A 16,816-nucleotide genomic window follows, 5' to 3' on the forward strand; every position below is an offset into this window, starting at 1 on the left:
TTTCATTTTGTGTCAACGTTTTGAGCATGTCAAACTAGAGCTAGGTTTATGTGATTCTGTAGCACAGTGTATGGTGTAATTTAATTCTGCTGTTTTTGGTATTATTGGTACTGACCTTTAGCTCATAACTTTTTGTTGTAGATTTGATGATTTTAATTATAGGTAGTGAATTTTAGGCATTGGCTTTTGCTACTTAGAAACTGTGTTTTAGCCGTTCTGCATTTTTTGGCAAGCCTTTATACTCTGTTCTTACGAGTATATCTTAGATGTAGGCTTTTTTCTGATTGAAGATTTCCCATATTTATTGCGTATTATTTAGACATGGTCTATTGAGGTTGTATCTTCACTGTGGACATTTTTAATAGATGCTTGTGTCATTTGTTTGGAATTGTCTCATTGATTCTCTTGTTAATTGTATGTTAATCCGATAAGAAACGTATCTACCGTCACAACCCCCAGACACATTCACTCCTCACCCTGTACTGCTACTTACCCTGCCATGCCAAATGAGATCGACTACTGTTTTGGCTATAATTCTTACGGTTCTTTTCTATAGCTTGAAAAGCGTGTTCGTATTATAACGAAATAGCGCTCAGTGCCTTTGACAGAGCGATATGTGGAGCAGTTATAGCTGTCAGACAACACCCTGCCTGTTCAGCAACTTCACCAACAAGAAGCCACTTCAGTATCGCTGCTTACGTGTGTCAGGGGCCTCAGACCCTGACCAAACTTCAGGAAGCTTCTGCAGATTGACCTACTAATGTGAGGTGGCATTGTTCTTCAGTCACCGGCTCACTGGCGTCTGTTCCAGACACTTCTGCATGATGCAGAAACATGGTCCCTTCTGCGTAGCCAGCCCAGGGCAGCTGCATTTAAGCCCCTGCAGGACCATCCTATCGTCGTTGAAAAGCTGGTTGATAGTATGATGTCCAGTCTCTGTTGGTCAGCACTGTAACAAAGTTGCTGCCATGACTGCTATAGCTTGGTCTCAAACCTCTCTCCTGTGCCAGACCACCTGACTGCTTGGGCAGCACAGCACTCTTACAGCTTCACAGGTCTATGACACGGATTTCCAGTTATCCCTACCTCTGCTGAGGTCCCAACAGAGTACCCCTTCGCCATTGTACTAGGGCAAGGTGCAGCTTGCCACATTCCTAATGACAGCTGCCATGCCAGCCAACCAGCTGTACGCCAGATAGCACGATGATCCAGCACAGCTCAGCAGCTGTAGCTGCAATTTTCTCTTTGTACCAAGAGAAGCTGACAGTGTATTTGCCATGCTCGCCACCAACACTACCACTATCAAAGTCGGCTGAATGGAAGTAGACAGCAATAAAGGGGTTCCTGTGTCCACGAGTCACCTACTCTGTTGTACTTACGCCCATCTCTGGTGGAGAGTCAGCGCCACCCTACCTGCCATACACGCTCTTCTACAACTGCAGTCAGACATGTGTTGCACACGTCATACGAAGTGTAATTGTAAGAAGCAACAATTCCAAGCATGTAAATCATTTGCGCACTTCAAACTAAATTGTACACACAAGTTTGCGGAGACATGGACGGGGGTCACAGTTTGTATCTCATAAATGGGGCAGGGGGTGATGTGTCCACTGTGCAATGCTCCCAGTAAAGGTTAGTAGAGATCATCTTTCTGTGGAACCAGTTGCATCCATTTCTCTGACCAGCTACCTGAAAGGAAAGTTTCCCAAATTCTTATTAAATCCTGGATCTCAAGTGCAGGTAGCAAGTGAGAGTACATTTACTGAAGCAGACCTAAACGGTCATCCCAGTGGTTAAATGGGAGAGGCAGGATCATAATTTACAAAATCATTCTTGGTTTAGTTTTTCTGGTTGAGCATTATGCCGGAGATAACTGTGTGTAAAACTGGATGGTACACAGTTTCGTCTCACCTTTAAGGTCAGAAAACCATCACTGTCACTAGGAACACCCGAGATGTTAGATAAGCCAGCTACATTACGCACATCATCCCGTTAAGTCATTTCACAGGACATCAAGCGGAAAGATATTGGAAAATTAATCTGGGTAGATGAATCTTACAGTTAGTTCTTTGTGTGTAGCTGAACCATTCAGAAAAATGAGGAGTTGGATAAAGCACAATGTTTTACGTGATGTAGTTCGCCATTTTTTTTCTTTTTTTTTTTTTTTTTGTCATCAGTCTACTGACTGGTTTGATGCGGTCCGCCATGAATTCCTTTCCTGTGCTAACCTCTTCATCTCAGAGTAGCACTTGCAACCTACGTCCTCAATTATTTGTTTGACGTATTCCAATCTCTGTCCTCCTCTACAGTTTTTGCCCTCTACCGCTCCCTCTAGTACCATGGAAGTCATTCCCTCATGTCTTAGCAGATGTCCTATCATCCTGTCCCTTCTCCTTATCAGTGTTTTCCACATATTCCTTTCCTCTCCGATTCTGCGTAGAACCTCCTCATTCCTTACCTTATCAGTCCACCTAATTTTCAACATTCGTCTATAGCACCACATCTCAAATGCTTCGATTCTCTTCTGTTCCGGTTTTCCCACAGTCCATGTTTCACTACCATACAATGCTGTACTCCAGACGTACATCCTCATAAATTTCTTCCTCAAATTAAGGCCGGTATTTGATATTAGTAGACTACTCTTGGCCAGAAATGCCTTTTTTGCCATAGCGAGTCTGCTTTTGATGTCCTCCTTGCTCCGTCCGTCATTGGTTATTTTATTGCCTAGGTAGCAGAATTCCTTAACTTCATTGACTCAGTGACCATCAATCCTGATGTTAAGTTTCTCGCTGTTCTCATTTCTACTACTTCTCATTACCTTCGTCTTTCTCCGATTTACTCTCAAACTATACTGCGTACTCATTAGACTGTTCATTCCGTTTAGCAGATCATTTAATTCTTCTTCACTTTCACTCAGGATAGCAATGTCATCAGCGAATCGTATCATTGATATCCTTTCACCTTGTATTTTAATTCCACTCCTGAACCTTTCTTTTATTTCCATCATTGCTTCCTCGATGTACAGAATGAAGAGTAGGGGCGAAAGGCTACAGCCTTGTCTTACACCCTTCTTAATACGAGCACTTCGTTCTTGATCGTCCACTCTTAGTATTCCCTCTTGATTGTTGTACATATTGTATATGACCCGTCTCTCCCTATAGCTTACCCCTACTATTTTCAGAATCTCGAACAGCTTGCACCATTTCATATTGTCGAACGCTTTTTCCAGGTCGACAAATCCTATGAAAGTGTCTTTATTTTTCTTTAGCCTTGCTTCCATTATTAGCCGTAACGTCAGAATTGCCTCTCTCGTCCCTTTACTTTTCCTAAAGGCAAACTGATCGTCACCTAGCGCATTCTCAATTTTCTTTTCCATGCTTCTGTATATTATTCTTGTAAGCAGCTTCGATGCATGAGCTGTTAAGCTGATAATTCTCGCACTTGTCAGCTCTTGCCGTCTTCAGAATTGTGTGGATGATGCTTTTCCGAAAGTCAGATGGTATATCGCCACTACACACCAACGTGAATAGTCGTTTTGTTGCCACTTCCCCCAATGATTTTAGAAGTTCTGATGGAATGTTATCTATCCCTTCTGCCTTATTTGACCGTAAGTCCTCCAAAGCTCTTTTAAATTCCGATTCTAATACTGGATTCCATATCTCTTCTAAATCGACTCCTGTTTCTTCTTCTTTCACATTAGACAAATCTTCACCCTCATAGAGGCTTTCAATGTATTCTTTCCACCTATCTGCTCTCTCCTCTGCATTTAACAGTGGAATTCCCGTTGCACTCTTAATGTTACCACCGTTGCTTTTAATGTCATCAAAGGTTGTTTTGACTTTCCTGTATGCTGAGTCTGTCCTTCCGACAATCATATCTTTTTCGATGTCTTCACATTTTTCCTGCAGCCATTTCGTCTTAGCTTCCCTGCACTACCTATTTATTTCATTCCTCAGCGACTTGTATTTCTGTATTCCCTTTCTGTATTCTCCTTTCATCAATCAACTGAAGTATTTCTTCTGTTACCCATGGTTTCTTCGCAGCTACCTTCTTTGTACCTATGTTTTCCTTCCCAACTTCAGTGATGGCCCTTTTTAGAGATGTCCATTCCTCTACAACTGTACTGCCTACTGCGCTATTCCTTATTGCTGTATCTATAGCGTTAGAGAACTTCAAACGTATCTCGTCATTCCTTAGTACTTCCGTATCCCACTTCTTTGCGTATTGATTCTTCCTGAACAATGTCTTGAACTTCAGTCTACTCTTCATCACTACTATATTGTGATCTGAGTCTATATCTGCTCCTGGGTACGCCTTACACTCCAGTATCTGATTTCGGAATCTCTGTCTGACCATGATGTAATCTAAATGAAATCTTCCCGTATCTCCCGGCCTTTTCCAAGTATACCTCCTCCTCTTGTGATTTTTGAACAGGGTATTCGCTATTACTAGCTGAAACTTGTTACAGAACTCAATTAGTCTTTCTCCTCTTTCATTCCTTGTCGCAAGCCCATATTCTCCTGTAACCTTTTCTTCTACTCCTTCCCCTACAACTGCATTCCAGTAGCCCATGACTATTAGATTTTCGTCCCCCTTTGCATACTGCATTACCCTTTCAATATCCTCATACACTTTCTCTATCTGTTGATCTTCAGCTTGCGACGTCGGCATGTATACCTGAACTATCGTTGTCGGTGTTGGTCTGCTGTCGATTCTAATTAGAACAACCCGGTCACTGAACTGTTCACAGTAACACACCCTCTGCCCTACCTTCCTATTCATAACGAATCCTACACGTGTTATACCATTTTCTGCTGCTGTTGATATTACGGGAAATTGATGGAAGCAGAGCTCATTCAACATTGACAACTTTAGCCATGAAGTATTTATGCTGTCTCTTGGTACACCGATTGTGAGCTTAGAAGTGATGGATGAGAGTGAATTATTTTGGGTAGGGATTTCCTGTCATTCCATGCAACTCCATCAGAGTGTCAATTAACTGTAGTGAGAAGGAAGTATCACATCTAGTGAGACGGCATGAGGAGGACATAGAGACACTGTTGGAAGATTATGCTGAGTTATCTGATCTTCCTGTACCATTACCTGTCACGCCACTAACTCAACATAGTATTCCCACTGGGAATGAATAGCCTGTCTGTAAGAAGCCGTACACAATTCCACAGTATTTACACTTTGTCTTGCAAAAATTTATAAATCAACAACTTCAAAATGGGATCATATAAGTGAGCAATAGCCCTGGCCAGCACTTGTTGTCATTGTCCCAAATCAATTGTTAGAAGACAGTAAATAACAGTTTTGTTGTAACTACCATTACTTAAACCAGAAATCAGTTACAGTAGTCTACCCTGTGCCTAATATAACAGAGATTTTGGTTAATCTAGGCCTCTTCCATTATTTTACAACTATGGACCTACGAAGCAGGTACCACTACTACAGGCAGCATCTGAAGATTGTACCAATACTCCAGTCTTAACTCGCTCAGACATTGTGAAACTCATCATATACCATTTTTTATTACTTTTTGTATAATAAAACAGTCCCAACCACTTATACACTCCTGGAAATTGAAATAAGAACACCGTGAATTCATTGTCCCAGGAAGGGGAAACTTTATTGACACATTCCTGGGGTCAGATACATCACATGATCACACTGACAAAACCACAGGCACATAGACACAGGCAACAGAGCATGCACAATGTCGGCACTAGTACAGTGTATATCCACCTTCCGCATCAATGCAGGCTGCTATTCTCCTATGGAGACGATCGTAGAGATGCTGGATGTAGTCCTGTGGAACGGCTTGCCATGCCATTTCCACCTGGCGCCTCAGTTGGACCAGCGTTCGTGCTGGACGTGCAGACCGCGTGAGACGACGCTTCATCCAGTCCCAAACATGCTCAATGGGGGAGAGATCCGGAGATCTTGCTGGCCAGGGTAGTTGACTTACACCTTCTAGAGCACGTTGGGTGGCACGGGATACATGCGGACGTGCATTGTCCTGTTGGAACAGCAAGTTCCCTTGCCGGTCTAGGAATGGTAGAACGATGGGTTCGATAACGGTTTGGATGTACCGTGCACTATTCAGTGTCCCCTCGACGATCACCAGTGGTGTACGGCCAGTGTAGGAGATCGCTCCCCACACCATGATGCCGGGTGTTGGCCCTGTGTGCCTCGGTCGTATGCAGTCCTGATTGTGGCGCTCACCTGCACGGCGCCAAACACGCATACGACCATCATTGGCATCAAGGCAGAAGCGACTCTCATCGCTGAAGACGACACGTCTCCATTCGTCCCTCCATTCGCGCCTGTCGCGACACCACAGGAGGCGGGCTGCACGATGTTGGGGCGTGAGCGGAAGACGGCCTAACGGGTTGCGGGACCGTAGCCCAGCTTCATGGAGACGGTTGCGAATGGTCCTCGCCGATACCCCAGGAGCAACAGTGTCCCTAATTTTCTGGGAAGTGGCGGTGCGGTGCCCTACGGCACTGCGTAGGATCCTACGGTCTTGGCGTGCATCCGCGCGTCGCTGCGGTCCGGTCCCAGGTCGACGGGTACGTGCACCTTCCGCCGACCACTGGCGACAACATCGATGTACTGTGGAGACCTCACGCCCCACGTGTTGAGCAATTCGGCGGTACGTCCACCCGGCCTCCCGCATGCCCACTATACGCCCTCGCTCAAAGTCCGTCAACTGCACATACGGTTCACGTCCACGCTGTCGCGGCGTGCTACCAGTGTTAAAGACTGCGATGGAGCTCCGTATGCCAAGGCAAACTGGCTGACACTGACGGCGGCGGTGCACAAATGCTGCGCAGCTAGCGCCATTCGACGGCCAACACCGCGGTTCCTGGTGTGTCCGCTGTGCCGTGCGTGTGATCATTGCTTGTACAGCCCTCTCGCAGTGTCCGGAGCAAGTATGGTGGGTCTGACACACCGGTGTCAATGTGTTCTTTTTTCCATTTCCAGGAGTGTAGATGTTAAGTTATTTACTGACTACCGGTTTCAACCACTGTTCTTATCATCACCAGGCCGCTTGCTCCATGCTGAATCTGGCGAGCAGTAAACACCACTCTAGAAGGCGTATTGCCACTGCCACTCCCATGGAGCAAGCGGTCTGATGATGAGCAGAAGAGTGGTCGAAACGGGTCAGCAGTAAATAAATAAACATCTTTATCTGGTTGGGACTGTAATAAACAATATGTACATGAGTCAAATACTAAGAGTGGTCGACTAAGAACAAGGTGCTCGGATTAAAACGGATGTAAGACAGCGTTGTAAGCTTTCGCCCCTACTGTTCGATCTATACATAGCAGAAGCAATGACGGAAATAAAAGAAAGGTTCAAGAGTTGAATAAAAGTTCAGAGTAGAAGGATATCAATGATGAGATTCGCTGATGACATTGCTGTCCTCAGTGAAAGTGAAGAAGAATTACAGGACCTGTTTGGAATGAACAGTCTAATGAGTATAGACTATGGATTGAAAGTAAATAGAATAAAGACAAAAGTAATGAGAAGTAGCGTTTCGGTGTAGCCACAACTTGCAGGCGATTGCACCCTGTGAGCTACAGCTGAGTTTTTCGCGTCGCCTTTCGAATTCCTGGCGCCTCTAGCTCGATTTGTCATGTGATGTCCCTCTGCTTTGGGGCAACTAAGATCCTTGCTCAAGGTTGTTGATAGGGAACAGAGCGCGATGTGGCGTGGCGAGTTGGGGAGTGGTAACGGAACGAGGAGAACGGTGTGAGAAGTCCGCCCGGCGACTAAGGAAAACACTTGCGCAAGCTTCTCGGGCACGGAGTCTGGCGAGTGGTTGCTGAGCAACTTGTGGGACGATTTGAATCCGTGGCTGACTTCGAATGCCGTCTTCAAAAAAAATGGCTCTGAGCACTATGGGACTCAACTGCTGAGGTCATTAGTCCCCTAGAACTTAGAACTAGTTAAACCTAAGTAACCTAAGGACATCACAAACATCCATGCCCGAGGCAGGATTCGAACCTGCGACCGTAGCGGCCTTGCGGTTCCAGACTGCAGCGCCTTTAACCGCACGGCCACACCGGCCGGTATGCCGTCTTCACTCGTAGCCTAGCCAGCTAGCTCTGGGACGAGGCACACCGATGAGTGGGTAGAAACCAGTTTCGTTGTGCTGAATTCTGGGAACCGGCAAGCTTCAACTTCGATTTGTGAACTTTAGTTAGGTTTCGGATTTTGAGATCTTAACTGCTATTTTCTTATTAATATCTGTAGGTTGTCGCAGTCATTGTGATTTCTTGGCTGAGCTATTTCACCACCAGTTGGTGCCTTGAGTCGTGGCTGTTACATGCTTTTCCTGAGTCGATACAGGCTTTGGTTGTTTGTCAACAGGATACCTTAAACTGTGTGAGCCAGGGCGATAACGTGGCGGATCCCCCGTGCTTACGCAGTACCTAGATGGTTGGGTTTCAACCGACATCCCTACCAATCGCCCTCTTGTAGTGCGGCTAGGCTCTGTTAATTATACACTCCTGGAAATTGAAATAAGAACACCGTGAATTCATTGTCCCAGGAAGGGGAAACTTTATTGACACATTCCTGGGGTCAGATACATCACATGATCACACTGACAGAACCACAGGCACATAGACACAGGCAACAGAGCATGCACAATGTCGGCACTAGTACAGTGTATATCCACCTTTCGCAGCAATGCAGGCTGCTATTCTCCCATGGAGACGATCGTAGAGATGCTGGATGTAGTCCTGTGGAACGGCTTGCCATGCCATTTCCACCTGGCGCCTCAGTTGGACCAGCGTTCGTGCTGGACGTGCAGACCGCGTGAGACGACGCTTCATCCAGTCCCAAACATGCTCAATGTGGGACAGATCCGGAGATCTTGCTGGCCAGGGTAGTTGACTTACACCTTCTAGAGCACGTTGGGTGGCACGGGATACATGCGGACGTGCATTGTCCTGTTGGAACAGCAAGTTCCCTTGCCGGTCTAGGAATGGTAGAACGATGGGTTCGATGACGGTTTGGATGTACCGTGCACTATTCAGTGTCCCCTCGACGTGTACGGCTCCCCACACCATGATGCCGGGTGTTGGCCCTGTGTGCCTCGGTCGTATGCAGTCCTGATTGTGGCGCTCACCTGCACGGCGCCAAACACGCATACGACCATCATTGGCACCAAGGCAGAAGCGACTCTCATCGCTGAAGACGACACGTCTCCATTCGTCCCTCCATTCACGCCTGTCGCGACACCACTGGAGGCGGGCTGCACGATGTTGGGGGGTGAGCGGAAGACGGCCTAACGGTGTGCGGGACCGTAGCCCAGCTTCATGGAGACGGTTGCGAATGGTCCTCGCCGATACCCCAGGAGCAACAGTGTCCCTAATTTGCTGGGAAGTGGCGGTGCGGTCCCCTACGGCACTGCGTAGGATCCTACGGTCTTGCCGTGCATCCGTGCGTCGCTGCAGTCCGGTCCCAGGTCGACGGGCACGTGCACCTTCCGCCGACCACTGGCGACAACATCGATGTACTGCGGAGACCTCACGCGCCACGTGTTGAGCAATTCGGCGGTACGTCCACCCGGCCTCCCGCATGCCCACTATACGCCCTCGCTCAAAGTCCGTCAACTGCACATACGGTTCACGTCCACGCTGTCGCGGCATGCTACCAGTGTTAAAGACTGCGATGGAGCTCCGTATGCCACGGCAAACTGGCTGACACTGACGGCGGCGGTGCACAAATGCTGCGCAGCTAGCGCCATTCGACGGCCAACACCGCGGTTCCTGGTGTGTCCGCTGTGCCGTGCGTGTGATCATTGCTTGTACAGCCCTCTCGCAGTGTCCGGAGCAAGTATGGTGGGTCTGACACACTGGTGTCAATGTGTTCTTTTTTCCATTTCCAGGAGTGTATTTACTAACGAAGTGCCTGCGTCTCAAAATTTGCAGTTGTGTAGGCTATGTAATCTGGCGCACCCGTGGTCTAGGTGTACCGGTTTTTGTTAGTAACCAAAACGTTTTCGAACCCGCGTTCGAAACCCACCACCACTTTAATCTTGATTAATAATCAGCATTTGGTGACCGAGGACTTCCGGCATAAGACGTCACTCTCATTCTGCCAATGGTCTTGTGGAAGAGGGCAGAGCAGCGGACAGAGGTTGAATGCTCTCTCTTGTTCTTCGAGTGGGAAACAGTCCCTACAGACGGAAGAATTAGCAATGATCAGCGGCATGAGGATGCAGAAGGCAGTGGCAACCGCTGCATTAAAGACACAGAACATGTATCCACGACATGTGGTCTGTATTTGATAAAGTGTCATGATGATCTCTCGGAGGGGACTGCCAAAGGATAGCCTTCTACGAGTCGGAGACTGGATTGTTAGAAGCTTCAACGTAGTAGGGAAGCTAGAAAATCTGAAAAGGGAAGTGAAAAGGTTCAGCTTAGATACAGTAGGGGTCAGTTAAGTGAAATGGAAAGAAGACAAGGATTTCTTCTCAGATGAGTATCAGGTAATATCAATAGAAGCAGAAAATGGTATAATGGGTGTAGGATTCGTTATGAATAGCATGGTAGGGCACAGAGTGTGCTGCAGTAAATAGTTCAGTGATAGGGTTGTTCTTGTTAGAATCGACAGCAAACCAACTCCGACAACCATAATTCAGGCATACATGCCGACGTCGCAAGCTGAAGATGGAGAGAGAGAGAGAGAGAGAGAGAGAGAGAGAGAGAGAGAGAATGAGGATATTGAAAGGGTAATACAGTACGTAAAGGGAGATAATGTAATAGGCGTGGGGGACTGGAATGCAGTTGTAGGCGAAGCAGTAGAAGAAAAGGAAACAGGACAATAAGGGCTTGGGACAAGAATGAGAAAGGCACTGCCGGTCGGAGTGGTCGAGCGGTTCTAGGCGCTACAGTTTGGAACCGCGCGACCGCTACGGTCGCAGGTTCGAATCCTGCCTTGGGCATGGATGTGTGTGATGTCCTTAGGTTAGTTAGGTTTAAGCAGTTCTAAGTTCTAGGCTCCCAGGTAGATGCTATTTTTCTTGACTTCCGGAAGGCGTTCGATACAGTTCCGCACTGTCGCCTGATAAACAAAGTAAGAGCCTACGGAATATCAGACCAGCTGTGTGGCTGGTTTGAAGAGTTTTTAGCAAACAGAACACAGCATGTTGTTATCAATGAAGAGACTTCTACAGACGTTAAAGTAACCTCTGGCGTGCCACAGGGGAGTGTTATGGGACCATTGCTTTTCACAATATATATATAAATGACCTAGTAGATAGTGTCGGAAGTTCCATGCGGCTTTTCGCGGATGATGCTGTAGTATACAGAGAAGTTGCAGCATTAGAAAATTGTAGCGAAATGCAGGAAGATCTGCAGCGGATAGGCACTTGGCGCAGGGAGTGGCAACTGACCCTTAACATAGACAAATGTAATGTATTGCGAATACATAGAAAGAAGGATCCTTTATTGTATGATTATATGATAGCGGAACAAACACGGGTAGCAGTTACTTCTGTAAAATATCTGGGAGTATGCGTGCGGAACGATTTGAAGTGGAATGATCATATAAAATTAATTGACGGTAAGGCGTGTACCAGGTTGAGATTCATTGGGAGAGTCCTTAGAAAATGTAGTCCATCAACAAAGGAGGTGGCTTACAAAACACCCGTTCGACCTATACTTGAGTATTGCTCATCAATGTGGGATCCGTACCAGATCGGGTTGACGGAGGAGATAGAGAAGATCCAAAGAAGAGCTGCGCGTTTCGTCACAGGGTTATTTGGTAACCGTGATAGCGCTACGGAGATGTTTAACAAACTCAAGTGGCAGACTCTGCAAGAGAGGCGCTCTGCATCGCGGTGTAGCTAGCTTGTATAGAGATTAGAGCGCGCACGGAGGCTTTCAGACAGTCGTTTTTCCCGCGAACCATACGCGACTGGAACAGGAAAGTGAGGTGATGACAGTGGCACGTAAAGTGCCCTCCGACACACACCGTTGGGTGGCTTGCGGAGTATAAATGTAGATGTAGATGTAGATGTAGATGTAGATGTAGATGTAGGGGACTGATGACCTCAGCAGTAGAGTCCCATAGTACTCAGAGCCATTTAGAGCCAGAAAGGCACTGAGTTCTGTGATAAATTTAAGCTAATAGAGAATACTCTGTTCAAGAATCACAAGACAAGGAGGTGTACTTGGAGAACACCGGTTGACAGGGGAAGATTTAAGTTAGATTACGTGTTGGTCAGACAGAGATTCCGATATCAGATACTGGATTGTAAGGAGCTGATATAGATTCAGATCACAATGTAGTAGTGATGATGAGTCGGCTGAAGTTCAAGAGATTAGTCAGGAAGAATCCATACACAAAGAAGTGCGATACAGAAGTACCAAGATACACTTGAAGTTCTGTAAAGCTATAGATACAGCAATAAAAAATAGCTCAGTAGAAAGTACAGTTGAAAAGGAATGGAATCTCTAAAAAGAGCAGTCGCAGAAGTTAGAAAAGAAAACAGAGGTACAAAGAAGGTAACTGTGAACAAGCCATGGGTAACAGAAGAAATACTTCAGTTGATCGATGGAAGAAGTAAGTGCAGAAGTGTTCTGGAGAAATTCAGGAATGCAGAAATAAACGTCGCTGACAAATGAAATAAATAGGAATTTCACGGAAGCGAAGACGAAAAGCCTGCATGATAAATGTGAAGAAATAGAAAAGGAAATGATTGTCAGAAGGAATGACTCAGCATACAGGAAAGTCAAAACAACCTTCGGTGGCACGAAAAACAAGAATGGTAACTTAAGATTACAACAGGAAATTCACTGTTAAATGCAGCAGAGACAGCGGATTGGTGGAAAGAGTACACTGAAGGCCTCTATGAGGGGGAAGATTTATCAGATATGATAGAAGAAGAAACCGGAATGAATTTAGGAGACATAGAGGATCCAGAACATTGGAAGACTTAAGGGACAGAAAGGATGGATAACATTCCATCAGATTTTCTAAAATAATTGGGAAAAATGGCAACCAAACGACTGACCACGTTGATGAGTAGAATGGGGACGTACTATCTGACTTTCGGAAAAATATCATTCACACAATTCCGAGGACTGCAAGGTGACAACTGTGAGAAGTACCGTACAAGCAGCGTAACGGCTCATGCATCAAAGTTACTGACAAGAATAATATAGAGAAGGCCTGAAAAGAAAATTGAGGAAGTACTAGATGACATTCAGTTTGGAGTTAGTGAAGGTAATAGCTCTTGAGAGGCAATTCTGATGTTGCGGTTGATAATGGAAGCAAAACTAAAGAAAACTCAAGACACGTTCATAGGATTTGTCAACCTGGAAAAAGCGTTCGATAACGTAAAATGGTGCAAGTAGTTCGAAATCCTCAGAAAAATAGTGGTAAGCTATAGAGAGACGGGTAATATACAACATGTGCAAGAGCCTAGAATCAATAATAAGAGCGAAAGACCAAGAACGAAGTGCTCAGATTAAAAAAGGTGTAACACAGGGATGTAGTCTTTCCTCCCTACTGATCAACCTGTACATCGAAGAAGCAATGATGGAAATGAAAGAAAGCATCAGAAGTGGAATTAAAATTCAAAGTGAAAGGACATCAATGATATGATATGCGGATGATATAGATGTCCTGAGTTAAAGTGATGAAGAATTACATGATCTGCTGAATGGAATGAACAGTCTAATGAGTACAGAATATGGAATTAGAGGAACTCGAAGAAAGATGAAAGTAATGAGAAGTAGCAGAAATGAGAAAAGCGACAAACTTAACATCAGGATTGATAGTCACGAAGTAGATGAAGTTAAGAAAATCTGGTACCTAGGCAGCAAAGTAACTATTGGCCGACGGAGGACATCAAAAGAAGACTAGCCCAGGCAAAAATGACATTTCTGGCCAAGAGAAGTCTACTAGTATCAAACATTGGCCTTAATTTGAGGAAGAAATTTCTGAGAATGTACGTCTGGAGCACAGCGTTGTGTGGTAGTGGAACATCGTCTGTGGGAAAACTTGAGCAGAAGAGAATCAAAGCATTTGATATGTGGCCAATCTTGAAAATTAGGTGGTCTGATGACGGGCGTTTCATAGGACGTGGAGGACGCATAAACTGGCCAGCCCGTTCTCCTGATCTTACACCTCTGGACTTCTTTCTGTGGGGTACGTTAAAGGAGAATGTGTACCGTGATGTGCCTACAACCCCAAAGGATATGAAACAACGTATTGTGGCAGCCTGCGGCGACATTACACCAGATGTAATGCGGCGTGTACGACATTCATTACGCCAGAGATTGCAATTGTGTGCAGCAGATAATGGCCACCACATTGAACATCTATTGGCCTGACATATCGGGACACACTCTATTCCACTCCGTAATTGAAAACGGAAACCACGTGTGTACGTGTACCTCACCCCTCATGGTAATGTACATGTACGTCAGTGAAAAAGACCAATTAGAAGGTGTTAGCATGTGGACGTAATGTGCTGTTTCAGTCTCTTCTGTACGTAAGGTCCATCACCGTTCCCTTTGCATCCCTACGTAATTCGGTGCTCTCCGATACACACGATCGAACAGCGGAGGTGTGGCACTCAAGCGTCAACGTTAGGTTACAGTATCTCCGGATGTAATTAACATTTTACAATGCAACAAACGGCACTGATTACGTATTTGTTTATATGTTCAGATGTGCTAATAAAACTAACGGAGTTCCATTTAAAAAACGTAGGTTTGTGTTAAAAAACATATTTCCGTGCATTTTTTATGGTTTGTATTATCAAATTACACTAGCCCCTCTCCTCACGTTCGGTCTGTGGAATCGATTCGTCAGTATTTGATGTGGTTTACGAAATATATCCAGCGGTAATGTTAGGTGACTCACCCTGTATATGTCAAGTCACTCCCCATCCCTCCCCCCCTAATTTCATTAAAAGCAAGAAAAGGAGATAGACCAATTGGGCCCTTCCCCCTCCTCTTTTTCCAACTTATCATAGCAGACTATTTACATGATATGTGAAAATGGTGCCACATGTGTAATAAAAATTTACATAACCTCCAGTTGAAAGCCAAAGATATCATTTTCTGGAAACTGAAAGTTATTCAACTTGAAAGTCTTTTTATTTCCGTGAAAGTCAGCTTAAAATCGTGTCAAGTTCGTTATTTGTGTACTTCTCTTTCCAGCGCAGTATTAAAAAATTCAAGTTGATGGAAATGGACCAATTGCATGTTCTGTGTCCCATGACCTCTCTAGTAAGCACTAAACACTAAATGGTAAATGCTAACAGAAAACGGTAAACACAAAATAGTAAACACCAAGAACACAGTGGTAAAATGCTACACATCTAACGTCTAGTGCTTGGTGTCCAGTACCTGGTGTCTAACAGATAGTGCCCAATGGCTAACAGTTAATTCCCAATGGCTAACATGTAATGTCTAATAACTGATGACTAAAGACTAATGCCTAACAACTAATATCTAATGGCTCGTGCCTAACACATAACACCGGTTTCCTAATCCCTGAAGTATAATTCATAAAGTGTATTGATTGCTGACCATCACGGATCGCTGACCATCATGGATCGCTGACCGCGATCACTGTCATTAAACAGTGTCATCTTACCTGAGAAGTGTGTCGACCTGCCCTAAAGTTTATTAAATTACCTTTACATTGTATCAAATTTCCCCAAAAGTGTATCAACTTGATCTCAACAGTTTATGAAGTTACCTCTCAATCTGTATTAATGTTCATTCCACTAACGCATAGTGAATAACTTACAGCTTCTAATACTCACCAATGTGAGTACATACATACCTCTGGTGTAATTAAAAATGTCTCCCAGTGTCAAAATATGAATTTCTCCCTCTCATCAGAACCGTGTTCTTAATATTATATCCACCAACATCTACCATTCTTGGAAGAGAGATACCATTGACTGCTGTGTTACTCTCTGCTAACAATGTAATTGGATGTCAGCCCCCTTTGCACTATACAGAAAATGGGTGGGGTGGGGGATACTTCCTGGAGCAGACGCTATAGATATATTCTGCAACGTTTCTTATTGAGGTAATAGAATGATTGTAATCTTTAACAATAGCATGTACCTATTTTCAGAAATCTGTGGTGGAACTGTTACACCAGTTTCAGAAATCACTAACATGATTTACCCCTGTCAGAGAGAGGTATAATTGTTGTACTACTACTACTACTATTATTATTATTCGTTTAATGAGATTCTTTCTCAAGCCGGTAGGGGTGGGAATGAAGGCAAAATTCACTCATTAGCGCCTTTCATTCATATTATAACGATGTTGCCTGATTAAAGTTTACATTTCACAGAAAGAGGGGGGGGAGGGAGAGTTTCGAACACAATCCAATCAATCACTATCATAGCCGAATATTTAGCGTCATTGCTTTCGATACAGAAGGAACTGGGTTCAATTCCTTCTCAGGTTTATCTGAAGTAGGGGAGCCTGGAAAGTAGGGTCGATTATACAAAGCCGCCATTCCTACTGCAATTTTGTTTCTCGAAGACGACATTTAGGCTGCGAAGTTCAACGTTAAAAAATAACGATCTTTTGGAAATTCGGCTTTGTAGTTAATGTAGATACTCCCACATCAATCTTTCCCCACGATGTTTTCACAGCTCTAGGAGTAAGAGAAATGAGCTTTTGCAAACTGAAACTCTGCTTCTTACACCTGCAAATTGCGGAGAAGAAATTTCTGCAGATTTTAGTTTTACAATGTTGCTATACCACGAAGCAATCGAAAAACGATAGTCATTAATACCTACTGACTAAAA

This window comes from Schistocerca cancellata, chromosome 1 (assembly GCF_023864275.1).
Source record: "Schistocerca cancellata isolate TAMUIC-IGC-003103 chromosome 1, iqSchCanc2.1, whole genome shotgun sequence".
NCBI lineage: Eukaryota > Metazoa > Arthropoda > Insecta > Orthoptera > Acrididae > Schistocerca > Schistocerca cancellata.